General features: G+C 44.8%; 1 protein-coding gene across 1 annotated transcript in view; it reads left to right on the plus strand.

Moving 5' to 3' along the window:
• Positions 1-13295, plus strand: part of SUGCT (succinyl-CoA:glutarate-CoA transferase) — a 1606806-nt gene that overhangs the window by 535372 nt on the left and 1058139 nt on the right. The window lies entirely within an intron of this gene.

Here is a 13295-nt window from a genome sequence, read left to right on the forward strand (position 1 = left end):
CTTACTCCAGTCCTCTATGGTTCAATCATTATGGTCTTTGGAAAACTTCAGCCTGGCTATCCTTTGCTTCTCATTCATGAAAGGCTTTTTTCTAGCTTTACATGACTTGAGTGCCTCTAGGAGCCTGTTACAAACTGTTCTGCTGTGCACTTTACCCCAGCTGCCATTTGCCATTCCTTTTGTACGTCACTTGATGTCATCCTACGGTTGCTGAGTGACATTCAAATAAGATGACGGTCATTCCAGTCAGTGGAGAGTCAGTGGAGAGTGTAGTTTTGTTGTCCCAAATGTCTGCTGCTTGACCTTGTTGTAATGGACTGCCGTCTTTGAAATCTTAAGGATGGAGGCAACACGATGCTCACTGTATCCCTCTGCTAGTAAAGCCAGAATTGAGCCATTCTTTTCCTCACTCAAGACTTTTCGTTTCAACTCCTTTGGCATGGTTAAAAGTTAGTTTTTTCATTCCTATTACTTTTGGGATATTACTAGCACTTGTTTTGCCATCCAACTTGTCCTATTGCAAGAGGATTGTGAACATCACAGCAGGGTTTTTTATACTTTCCTTCATTAAATAAGATTTGGTTCAGGTGATCACCTAATCAGAAGCACATTAAGTAGAATGAGGTGTACTCTGGTTGTAATTCAACTGACACTGGAAAGGAATGGCTGTCAGACATGTTGAGAAGCTGATTTTTATGGAACTGTGTAGTGGTCTCTTAATTTTTCCAGAGCTGTATATACAATATATATGTTAGGTGCCGGGATTTTTGTGCTGCACGGGATAGATCCCAGGCCTTGTTTGGTGCTGTGGTCTGCCATTCAGGCTCCGGCACTAGGATGACTGCTCAGCACAGACTACGTGCCCAGCTGTCATGTCCACTATGTCTGCTATGCTGCAAGATTCCCGGAGCAGTGTGCACGCGCACCTCATGTCTGCCCTGCCTGCTGTCATTGTCTCTGTGGTCCTGCCCCTGATCATGCGGCCTTTCCTATGTTCCAGCACTGTCTGACCCAGCTAACCTCTCAGTGTTTCTGGAGCCCCTGATAATTGTGACCTTCTCTATGGTCCAGCCCAGTCTGATCTAGCAATGCTCTCTATGATCCTGGAGATCTGAACCAGAAGTCCTTCCCTGGTCCTGACCCGGAAGTGCAGGTGCTATAGTGCTATATCAGACCTCCCCTTCCTATGGTCGGGGCCTGAGTATCGTGTTGCTTCCCTGCATGGCTGCTTGGTCTGCTTGGTCGCTCCCCGTATTCTGTGCCCCTGCACTCTGCCCTGTAGTGCTTCTCTGCACTCGCTCTGTGCTTGTACTCTGCCTCTTGTCCTGTGCCATGTCTTGTGTTGTCCTTTGTGCCATGTTTTGTCTCTGTCATGCTTGGACTTGTAGTCCTTCCTGTGTTCTCTGCCTTTGCCTGCTTTGCCATGTTTTGTCTATGCTATGCTTTCCTTGTACTGCTTCCTCTTCCCTGTTTCTGCCTGGTCTTCCTTGTTCTGACCTAGGGTGCTCTGTTATGAATGAGTCACCAAGGAGGAAAAACCAAAAAGCAAGCTAAGCCCAGAAAACCGGAGAGGTTGGTAACTAGCGGATTGCAGACCCCTGATCATATCCACAACAACTAGCAGTAGCCGTGGAGCGTGCCTACGGTGGTCCTAGATGCCTCGTCACAGCCGAGAACTAAATAAGCCTAAAGAAAGAAAGGGAAAATCTAAACTGCCCCAGAGCAGACCCCAAAGAAATAGACAGCCCCCAACATGTATTGTCGGTGAAACAAGATGAAAACACAGACACAGGTAGAAAGATAGGCTGAGCAAATGATGGGGCCTTCACTAACTAGAAAGGACAGGAAAGAGAAGCTGCTGTCTGCAATCACGCAAAAAACCCTGCCAAAAAGAATGTCCAACACGTCTGATAGAAAAAGGCCCTGAAGTCGCTAGACTTCAAATCACTATATCAGCACTCAGGTATATTCTGAAGACAGAGCAAAAGAGATCAACTTATCAGAGACAAAATGGGGATTCAGTCCAGTCCCAGCCAGGGCTGGCTGAACACAAAAACTAAGTAAACCAGACAAAAACTCATATGAACAATAGCAGAGAAAACTTAGCTTTAGGAAGGCAGGAACCAAACTGGAAACCAGAAGCCACAGTCAGGAAAAATCACCAGCAAGAAACTAGGGAGTCAGCTGCCTTAAATCCAATCACAAACTCCTGATGTCCAATCGCAGTCCTCTTCCTCAGGTGGCCGGTCTCTGCCATTTAGATCAGCTTCATTACCTCCCTTCACCAACAGAGGGAGTCCAGATAGAGAACTCACTACTCCTCTGTCAGCACAGCCAGCTCCATAACCCTCATCAGAAGCCAGAGGCAAACCCGAAAATGAGCTCACAACAGTGCTCTTTTGTGCCTCCTGGCACACGCACCATTCCTCTACTCTCTGACATGGGGTGCTCTGTTGTGCCTCCTGGCACATGCACCATTCCTCCTTTCTTACCTATGGGCTCTGTTGTGCCTCCTGGCACACGCACCATCTCTGCTCTCTGACCTATGGTGCTCTCTTGTACATTTCCAGGCTAGTCTCAAGGTTCTGCCTTGACCTGGCTCTGGGCTTCGGCCTACGCTCCGCTGCTAGCTCTATGTCTCTGTACCCGGCTCTGGGCTCTAGCATACGCTCTGCTTCTCTTCTCTTGTACCCGGCTCTGTGTTTCTGCCTACGTTCCGCTCCTTGCTCTGGTCCTTGCCTTGCCTTGCTTTGTTTCTCACCTTGCCTTGTTTCTTCGCGTGCCCTTTGTACGTGCCTAGCCTTCCTAGCCTTATGTCTGTGCCTCAGTCATGCCCGCCCTAGCCGTGCCCGCCTGCTTGTGCCTCAGTCGTTCTCGTCAGCCAGTGACAGCTGTGTTGCCTGTTATGCCTCAGCCGGGTTCGCCTCAGTCTTGCCCACCTGTCTGTGTCACAGCCCGACCAGCTAGCCAGTGCCCCAGCCGTGCTCCTTGTACTCCCTTGCACCCATGCTGTCTGTGCACTGTGCATTGCGTGCTCTCTAAAGCACTCGCAGGCCCTAGCCTGCTCCTTGGCTTACCTCCCCGTGCTTCTCTAAAGCACGCGCCGGTCTTGCCATGTACTCTGTTGTGCCCTCTTGCACGTACAGGTACTAGTTTATTCCCTGTCGTGCCCTCTTGCACGCACAGGTCTATCCTGTACCCTGGCGTGCCTCCTAGCACGCACCCTGCCTTGAACCCTGGCTTGCCTGCCGGATTCCCGAAACCTGCCGACCGCTGCCAGAGGTCTGGAACCAGATGACTGCGGCCTGATGTCCGGAGCTGATTTCCACAGCCTGATGCCTGGATCCTGTCGGTCGTTGCCAGTAGTCCGGAGTCCGATGCCATCGCACCCTGCCTTGGACCTTGGCGTGTCTCCTAGCATGCACCCTGTCTTGGACCCTGGCGTGTCTCCTAGCATGCACCCTGTCTTGGACCCTGGCGTGTCTCGTAGCACGCACCCTGTCTTTGACCCTGGCGTGTCTCCTAGCACGCACCCTGTCTTGGACCCTGGCGTGTCTCCTAGCATGCACCCTGCCTTGGTCCCTGGCGTGTCTCGTAGCATACACCCTGTCTTTGACCCTGGCGTGTCTCGTAGCATGCACCCTGTCTTTGACCCTGGCGTGTCTCCTAGCACGCACCCTGTCTTGGACCCTGGCGTGTCTCCTAGCACGCACCCTGTGAAAAATGAGGATGATTGACCTCATGGAGATCAACATCCAACACTGCGGAGACACCATCACGTGTTTCTCAACGCAGTGATTCTAGAGCACTGCCCCCATCCCTTATGGTAAATATGCAAAACATGCAAAACAGAAGCCGCGGAGACACCATCACATGTTTCTCAACGCAAGCAATGACTAGCCAGGTCTTTCACCGGGAAGGAACAACCACGGGAAGGGCAGTCTCCAATGAAGGAAACCACCTATGCCAAAACATGGTATCCATCCACAGACAGCTGGCTAGTCATTGCTTGCGTTGAGAAACATGTGATGGTGTCTCCGTGGCTTCTGTTTTGCATGTTTTGCATATTTACCATAAGGGATGGGGGCAGTGCTCTAGAATCACTGCGTTGAGAAACACGTGATGGTGTCTCCGCAGTGTTGGATGTTGATCTCCATGAGGTCAATCATCCTCATTTTTCACAGTCTTCTACTAGGCATTGCTCCTACTAGCCAGTTTCCTACTCCACACTGATGAGGGGCAAATACCCCGAAACAGCTGTCTGTGGATGGATACCATGTTTTGGCATAGGTGGTTTCCTTCATTGGAGACTGCCCTTCCCGTGGTTGTTCCTTCCCGGTGAAAGACCTGGCTAGTCATTGCTTGCGTTGAGAAACATGTGATGGTGTCTCCGCGGCTTCTGTTTTGCATGTCTAGCACGCACCCTGTCTTGGACCCTGGCGTGTTTCCTAGCACGCATCCTTCCTTGTAACCCTGGTGTGTCTCCTAGCACATACCCTGCCTTGGACCCTGGTATGTTTTCTAGCACGTGTTATGCCTTGAACATTTGGCGTGCCCTTGCACGCACTTTGCTGTGTTTCACTGTTTATGTCTTGCAGCTGATTAAAGCTTGAAACCACATTTATTGAAGAAACCCAGTGACCTCGCTTTATGTTTTGCATCCTGCTCGTCCTGCTGCCAGACACTCACTAGTGTCTCCCTGAGCCGGCCGTCTGGTCCCAGCAGTCGTGGTGGCTCACCCCCTTGGTCTTGCCCCTGACGCTCCCTGTACAGGGGGTGGTTTCTCACTAGGTCAGCTCGCCCTAGGTGGGTGGGTGCCACGGTCCAGAGTGTCCACTCAAATTATCGGCTCAGCAGAAGCTGAGTCCATCACACCAGCGCCTTGCCCAGGCTCATGCTACATGTGTAGTTGCTTCTGGCCTTACAGCTAAGCCTATAGTGACTACTGGTTTACACATGCAGCATTGTACATCCTACTGAGCATGTCCGGGATGTGGGGCCTTCTCATTGGTGCTCGGACATCACCTGCTCTGGCTATGTGGCAGCTTCTGTTTGGTCCACAGGCAAGGTCCTGTCTGTCTGGACTTGAGCTGTATGTATAAAAGGCCCTCTGGAGTGCAAGCCTGTGTGCTACTATCATGTGTGTTTGGTGTGTTGGTGGCTACTTTTCCACCCTGTGTGCACGTGAGCCGCTAATAGCACTGCGAGTATTTGTCTAGACAGGCAGTGAGGAGTATAAACTCCCGCTTGAACTTAGTAATCTGCACTGGTTGTCCTCTGGTGTGTGCAGAAAGCACAACCATGTGTCAGAGCAGGGTCAACCACCAGCTTAGTCTTCCCTGGGTGGTTAAGTTATAGGGACCCCAATTAGTAGTTTGTTTTCTATACGCCTGTGCAGTCTAACAGGGTATAGTCCTTTGTGCGTTGCTTCTTAGTACCACTCTGTGGTGTAACAGAGCTTGGTACTTTGCGCTCTGTGCACAATGAGTGACATTTAACTCAGTGTGCTTAAAGTGTTTTCTCGCAGCCTTGCTCCGCCACTGTGCTAGCTGCGATTTCTCCATCACCGCACGGTGGACCCCAGGTTGCGAACACACCTTATTATTATCTCTTATTTGGTGCGTTCTGGCAATCCTAACAATATATTTGCCTAAAATACAAAGGAAATGTTGTCTTTAGCTTCAGACCTTATAGAGATCATTTAATCTTCAATGTGCTTAGCTGTTCACAATAACAGTAATTTTGACCTGGGTGCCCAAACTTTTACATGCCACTGTAGGAAAAATCACAATCTCCTATGAACAACGGCCAAGGACCAGCATTCACAAGAGGATTGTGATGCCAGGCATGGTGTTCTTCAGCAGACCAGTGGCTTTCAGGGTAACCCATCCGCACCTTGTTATCACGTGACGGATGCGCTGATGGGTGATACACTTCCTGTTTGAGCATGTTAAATGCCTTTGTCAGTGATTGACAGTGGCATTTAACTGGTTAACAGTCACGGGTGGATCTCTGATCCACCTGTGGCTGTTAGAGGTATATGATTGCTGGTAAAATCAGCCATCAAGTGTGGGGAAAGATGCAAGCTCAACGTGTGAGCCTGCAACAAAGGCACGGATGCAGCAAATGAGGTAAGTCTAAGTCTTCAGTTATGAAGGGGTTAATTGCCTCATCTGGGAATAATATGATCTGCTTTGTTGAACAACTAATTCAGTCATTTTTATCTTGAATTTATGTATATACTTTGGAAAAATGTGCACTCATGTACAGCAATTGGGATCTTTTTTTTAGGATTTTGCAACTACTATAATTTTTTATTATACAAGTCTAGTTTTTGCCTAATAATGAATAAATAAATGGAAATATGTTTTATTGCATTCTAAAATATGCAAGTATAAAGATTTGTGGTGACCTTTTTGTCAAGGCTCAACAGGGGGATCATCTTAGCCCCAGGTCCGGGTGGGCACACAGTCCTCGGGTGTTGAAGCAGCAAGCTGGAATGCACGTGGACAGTGAGGACTTTGCACACTCTGGAACCTCAGAAGCCACAGGGCAAATAAAGTGTAACCTAAAAGGGAAGGAAGCAAGCAAACACAGTATGGACTGATGGTCGAGCACACCAAACAAATAGGTCTAGAAACTCAGTCTCAGGATACGGGTGTGTGAGTCAATGGGTCTTTAATAGGACTAGGGTGATGAGGTCATTGAGCCACGCCTGGAATCCTGCAAACCCCAGCATGGAGCACAACAGAGGGCAGCTGACCACCCACTTTTTCATTATAGTTCCATTGTCGTCAATTACTTACTATATGGATTCTGTTGAAAACTGAGCCAACCAGAGACAAATTGGCAAAGCATTTTCTTAGCTAACTAACTTTAGAAATAAGAGGGTTATTTTTAAGGTATGACCCCACTGGTCAAATATTAACTACCAATATGGTATTTAACAGAAATCCTGTTTTCTTTTCCAATGTGTTTTTCAGTTTTGAGATGGCTTTTTATGCTGTTTTTCATACAGTTTGACATTTCTTTCCTTGTTTTTTTTTTTTACTTCATTATTAAGTTTTGTGCACTTTAAAAGACGAATTAATGACGTTACAAGACGCTACAAGCCACTTGTTTTTTTTCCGTGGTGCAGTTTTAATACCGAGTCAGAAAAAAACGTGCTATATAAGCAGTAATATGATTCCCCTTTAAAACCAATACGAAGCTTATTTAAACTGTATTTCTAGCATTTTTTATGTGGATTTTGGAGCAGAGTATGCTTTAAAATCCACTTAAAAAGACTGTGTACATACATTTGGACTCTGACTGTCCTCAATGTATATTATAATAATGTGTTGATTTATTAGCAACAGTTGTTATTCTTTGTTAAATATGCAGTCTTTTGATATGCTAATTAAATATGAAAATATTAAATTTGATTAGCTCAGACAATGCAAAGAGAAAGTCATATCTGCCCTTCCCAGGTGTCAGTCTTCCTACGTTTACATTCAAAGACTATTTAGATACCATCTGAAGATGTGAGCCTTAAAGTCAATGCCACTGCCTTGGGTTTTTCATGTGAAGGATACACAGAAAGTATGGTTATCAAATCAGACTGCAATTTTAATATGTATTGTGCATTTTACATATGCATACTTTAGTATACAATCACCTGCTCTCATAATGTTAGCAGTCATATTGCATGTTACTCTAGAATCTGGCCTTTCAATATTCTGAAAATGTTTAAAATATTGGGGAGTTTAGTATATTAATACTGGAGTGTCCATGAATGTGCTTAACATATGTAGAAATAGTTTCAATAACTTATACATCTTAAGACTCTGGAACCCTAGCAAGCAGAGGAAACAGTGGAGTTATGTGAAAGTGTGCTGAACACCTTGATCGAGTGCTGTGAAATACATGATCAAATGCAAGCCAAGTCTCCAGGACAATATTTTTCAATTAATTACTAGCTTTGGCAGTAAATAATAAGTCCTTGCATGACCTTTACTGACTATTATGCACAAATGTGTCCTGTTAAAGGGATTCGTATGTAAAATTGTACATTACTCACAAAGTTCATGTCCTGTTTTATTCTTAGAGACTTGTATTTAGCTGTTTAATATGTGCAAAATGTCTCAATTTATCCAGACTTAATGATCAAGCACAGCTTGCCTGAATCCGGGTTTATACTTTTCCACTTGCGGACCAAGTTAGTCTCTGGTGAGCTTTAGTAAAGGTTAACATCGTTTTACGACTGCTCTTTTACAAATTATTAATTCTAAATAATTACATGACCTGCGTATGCAATAAAAATAGTACAACTTTACAAAATAAACTTATGTTTCCTTAGAATAATTTACAATGTTTTATCCAGAAATTTTTAATATGACACTCCAAGTGTTTTTTATAGGAAACCTTATGGGAGGTGATTCCTCTGTCCTGAACAGCTGGCCACTTTCTGTCTTTATTGATTTCCTTCAGAACACTAATTTTTGTGGTTTACTATCCTCATCTATGCACTGCACATATGCTGGATGCCACCAAAGCTGGCTTGTGATGATGCATCCCGACTGGGCACGGGCGGACCGGTGTTTGGCTCCTTAGGTTTCGAACAAACTTTAAAAAAAAGTTTTGTTTGGGTACAAGAATGGTACCCAAACTGGAACCTGAACCCAGAACCCATTCTAATGAATGGGGGGGCCTGAACAACTGGCATTTCCCGCACTGTCATCTGTTTCACATTACCCCTGTCACAGTGCTGCGATACCCATGCTGTCACACAGATGACAGACAGAATGTAAGCCAGCAACTGTGACCAGCGGTGAAAAGGTTACCACCAGTCAGGCGTAGTCTGATGAGTACTGCTCTCATCAGCGTATACGTGTCTCACTGATAGCAGCAAAAGCAGGTGTATGCTGATGAGACTATTCACCAGCCAGCACCTATCTATAGTAATAAATATGTTAGTGAGATAATTAGTGCAATGCATGTATTTAGCTAAGAAATAAATAAAAGAAAAAAATGGTGTATGGTCCCCCTTAGTTTTATTAACCAGCTGAGGGAAATCAGACAGCTGGGGGCTGGTGGTATTATTCTGGGAAGGGATCAATTTCCATGAAGCTTCCCAGGCTATTAATATCAGCTTATAGCTGTCATTATAGTCTTTACTAGTTTTTAAAATGGGGGACCCCACAAAAAAAGATGACATGGGATCCCCCCCTATATTTAATAACCAGGAAGGCTAAACAGACAGTTGCTTGCTGATATTAATAGGCTGGGAAGGAGCCATGGATTGTGGCCCCCTCACAGACTAAAACACCAACCTTCAGCTGCCCCCAAAATGTTGCTGAGAATACCAGCCCCCAGCTGTTTGCTTTAGCTTGGCTAGTAATAAAATATTGGGGTGACCCTACGCCGTTTTTTTACTTATTTATTTAAATAATTTAATAAAACGGCATTAAGACTACTCTTTTCTATTACCAGCCAAAATAAAAATGACAGCTCAGGGCTGCAGCCCACAGCTGTCAGCTTTACCTGGCTGGTTATCAAAAATAAAAGGGACCACACATTTTTTTTAATATTTATTTATTTTTTAACATGATTCGCTGGCCAATCACAGCCATGCCAATACGTGACATGGCTGTTGTAACAAGGTGGCACAGGGTGGTAGTCATGGGCGGGTCTACTGGAACACATTCAGTGAGCACTCCGGCCCATTGCACATAAAACAGATAGGGCAGATGCAATCCCAGGCAATTTACCTTTCTTTTTCCACAGTCACTGCAGCATGGGCAATAAGTGTCCAGGAGCATAACCCAGGCACAATTGTAATCCAACAGTGAAAACAATTTATTGTAGAAAAAGGAAGCTACAATAAAATGGATAAGACTTCCTGCACTTTCCCTAGCAACATTCACCGCAGTATCAGCAGCAACAGCAGCGGCAGCAGCAGTAGTAGTGGTAGTTCACAAGCTAGTATCTGGATGCTTATAGTCCTTGGCGGGGCACTTACACAGTCCTGGTGTCCGCTTCACTGCCCGGGGGTCCAGGGCAACACTCTCTCCCCTCCAGGGGAGCTTATGGCTCCAGATGCTGCTGAGCACCTGCCCTGGGCAAGCCCGGGCTCTGACTGAGGAGCTGGAACTTCCTGCTTCCTTTGGAGCTGTTAGCCCAACCTCCTTCCATTAACCTTTTCTGTCCCTAACTGAAACATGGGCGCAGACATCATAATACAATACACAGAATTAAAGGGAACTTTTCATAGTAAACCATAGTACACAGCAGGTGTAAAAAACACTACACATGAGACATGACATATTCAACATACAAAAAGGGTTGCATGGGCTCCGTGTGTAGGAGAGGGGAGGCAAACGAGGGTATCCGCCACCTTCTTACACCATGATGGGGTCATAAGTGCCCACACAGGAAAAGCTTATTGATTGGCTGCGCTGCAGCCTTTCAACAATCTTTTTAGGGCTGCTGAACCCAAACAATACCACAGACTTCCAGGAGCAGTCCGTGTTTGGGATCCATGTCCTGTACGGACTCTGAATTTTACTGTTTGGGTTTGCCCATCTCTAATCCCGACCAGAGGGACATCAATCAAGTCAGTTAAGGGCCAACCAGTGTGACTTTTGGGAGAGAGGAACTACCACTGTGAGTCTTCAGCACTAATTTAGCCACAGGATAATGCAAGAACACAACATATGCATGGTGACATATTTAGGAACATTATAGTCTGTACTGTATATCTATTTAGTGGGGTAAAAGCTTCAGAATAATATAAAAATGTGATCCATTGGTGGCTGCTAGTTGCCTTGCCATGAAATATATTTTTGTCATAATTTTGCAAGTTCTACTAGTGCACCTGCAAAATAAAAGAATGGAGTGTATATTATACAGAGGCAGAACTGCTGCACTATATTGCTTGAAGAATTTCAATTTGTATTGTTTCCATTTAGTGCTGAGGTTTTGTGGATTATTGGCTGATTCTGCCTGAAAAAGTTATTGTGTTCACATACCCTCATTTAACACTAAATAAAAAGGACCGTATAAATGACAAAGAAACAAAACTGAACTTTCATGGGAACAGCGGAAATAAAATAAGAGCAAAAACTGCCTTCTTTCGACATGGTGACAGGTTCCATTTTTAAATGCATTTTGTGAATAACATGAAAGTATACCTCCACTTTTAATGAGATTTGTTGCTGAAACCCAATATTGGTCAGATCATCTGATGTGTTTAGTGTCATCTGACTCTCCCCCCAATAAATTATATCTGGGGAGATAAGAATCAGACAATTTAAATTCAAACACTTTATCCTTTTGGGCAGATAATTCACTGACAGAGGTTTCTAGCGTGTGTACAGGGGAGTCGGGGGACATAGCTGTCAGCTGTTTGAGCTTCCAGCCAACAGCTATCTCATGTATGCAGCCAGTTTTAGTTTACTACATGCTGACAATGTTAAACTGAGAAAATGTCATATGGCAGATGTCAGGAAAAATAAACCTGCACTCTAAATAACAATTCACTCATTCAACATTGCAGTCAACACACTAAAAGCTTACAGTAGACCCTGAGGCTAAGAAGAAATAACCACAGTCAGTACCAGTGAGTAGTGATTGTGTTGTTGAGGTTGATTAGGAGGAGATTAGGAGGAGATCAGGGAGCATCTCTAAAGGGCCTGTCACACTAAGCGATATCGCTAGCAATATCGCTATAACGTCACTGATTTTGTGACGTTATAGCGATATTGCTAGCGATATCACTATGTCTGATACTTACCTCCGACCGGCTCTCCCGCTGATTATCGCTGATCGCGCGAGAATGTCCTGGACTGTTTCTCGTCGTCAGCTTCCTGCTGGGCTTCCTGTGGCGCCGACGAGCGACGCGTGGACATGGGCGGGAGGACGTCAGGATCGCCTCGTCTGACAGGTAAGTAGCGACCCCCGACCGCTGCTATGTCGCTGGTAAGATCTGCCTGTGTGGCAGCTCACTTAGCGATGCACCAGCAATCCTGACCGCGTCATATCGCTGGTCGCGATCGCTGGTTCATCGCTAAGTGTGACAGTACCTTAAGGTCCGATTTACACTACTTTATCTCTGCCATGAAATGACCGCCAATTAGTTATATACCCGTCAATCGGTGGTTGTTTACTGGCTTGTTCAGACACATGGTGCTCACAGACACATTGGTAAATGCAATTACACTGGACTCATGGAACATCATGTTATTGGCATTAACACAAAACAATGTGCTGCTGAGAATAATGATTTCTAAGCGTAAGTTCCTTGTTCGTTAAGTGATTTTTGGCCTGTTTAGAAACACTGATGATCATGAAACAGGTTTGTTTCACAATTATCCATCTGTCTAAATGGGTCTTTCAAGTTTCTTAGCAAATCCTTTGGCAAAATATAGGTTCTTTTTCAGAAAACCCAGATAAACTGGTGAAGCTCCAGAAAAATGTATTTGAACTTGGACAAGTCAAGTCAAACACAGAAGAGTACTGTCATGACTCTGGACAGGATGGTTCCACCTCCATTGTGGTCAGGTCAGGGTTAATTTTAGTCCGCCTCTCTTTGGTTCTGGGGTGGCTATTTAATGTTGGCAGTTCCTTTATTTGGTGTCGGTAATACTTCTGTATACTTAGTTTTATTTCTTTTACAGGACAAAGTTAACAGACTTGATACCTCTGCCCTTTTATTAACTCACGTGCAATCATAAACTAGGAGTTTTAGTATTGATCTGACAGGTGGTCCTGGAACCCTGAGCCTGAGAATATGAAAATACACTATGTGCACAATTAAAAGGAAAGTGATCATTTTGACCATATCAGCCTTTTTATGTATATTTTCCAACTCCAAACTGTATAAACTTGAATGCTTATTGGTGTGAATCAGATCATGTAATTAATATTTGTTCAAATAGGGGAGTGTGGCTTATGAATATCAAGACTATTGATTAAGATATGCAAAATTATAAATTAGGCAGATTATTTTCCTCAGGCATAATGGGCCTAAAAAAGAGATTTAACTGACTCTGAAACATCAAAAATTGTGAAAAGTCTTAAAGAGGGTTGCATCGCTCTGGAAACTGCTAACAAATTGGGGCATGATCACAGAACCATCAAAAGTTTTGTTGCAAATAGTCATCAGGGTCGCAAAAAATGTGTTGAAAAAAAAGATGCAAAACTACCAACTGATGTGAGAAGAATCAAATGAGAAGTGACCAGGAACTCATTATCCTCCAGTGCTGTCATATTCCAGAACTGCAACCTCCCTGGAGAGCCCTCAGGTACAAGGTGTT

Source organism: Dendrobates tinctorius, unplaced genomic scaffold (assembly GCF_039654945.1).
Source record: "Dendrobates tinctorius isolate UK_male_01 unplaced genomic scaffold, ASM3965494v1 ptg000162l, whole genome shotgun sequence".
NCBI classification, from domain to species: domain Eukaryota; kingdom Metazoa; phylum Chordata; class Amphibia; order Anura; family Dendrobatidae; genus Dendrobates; species Dendrobates tinctorius.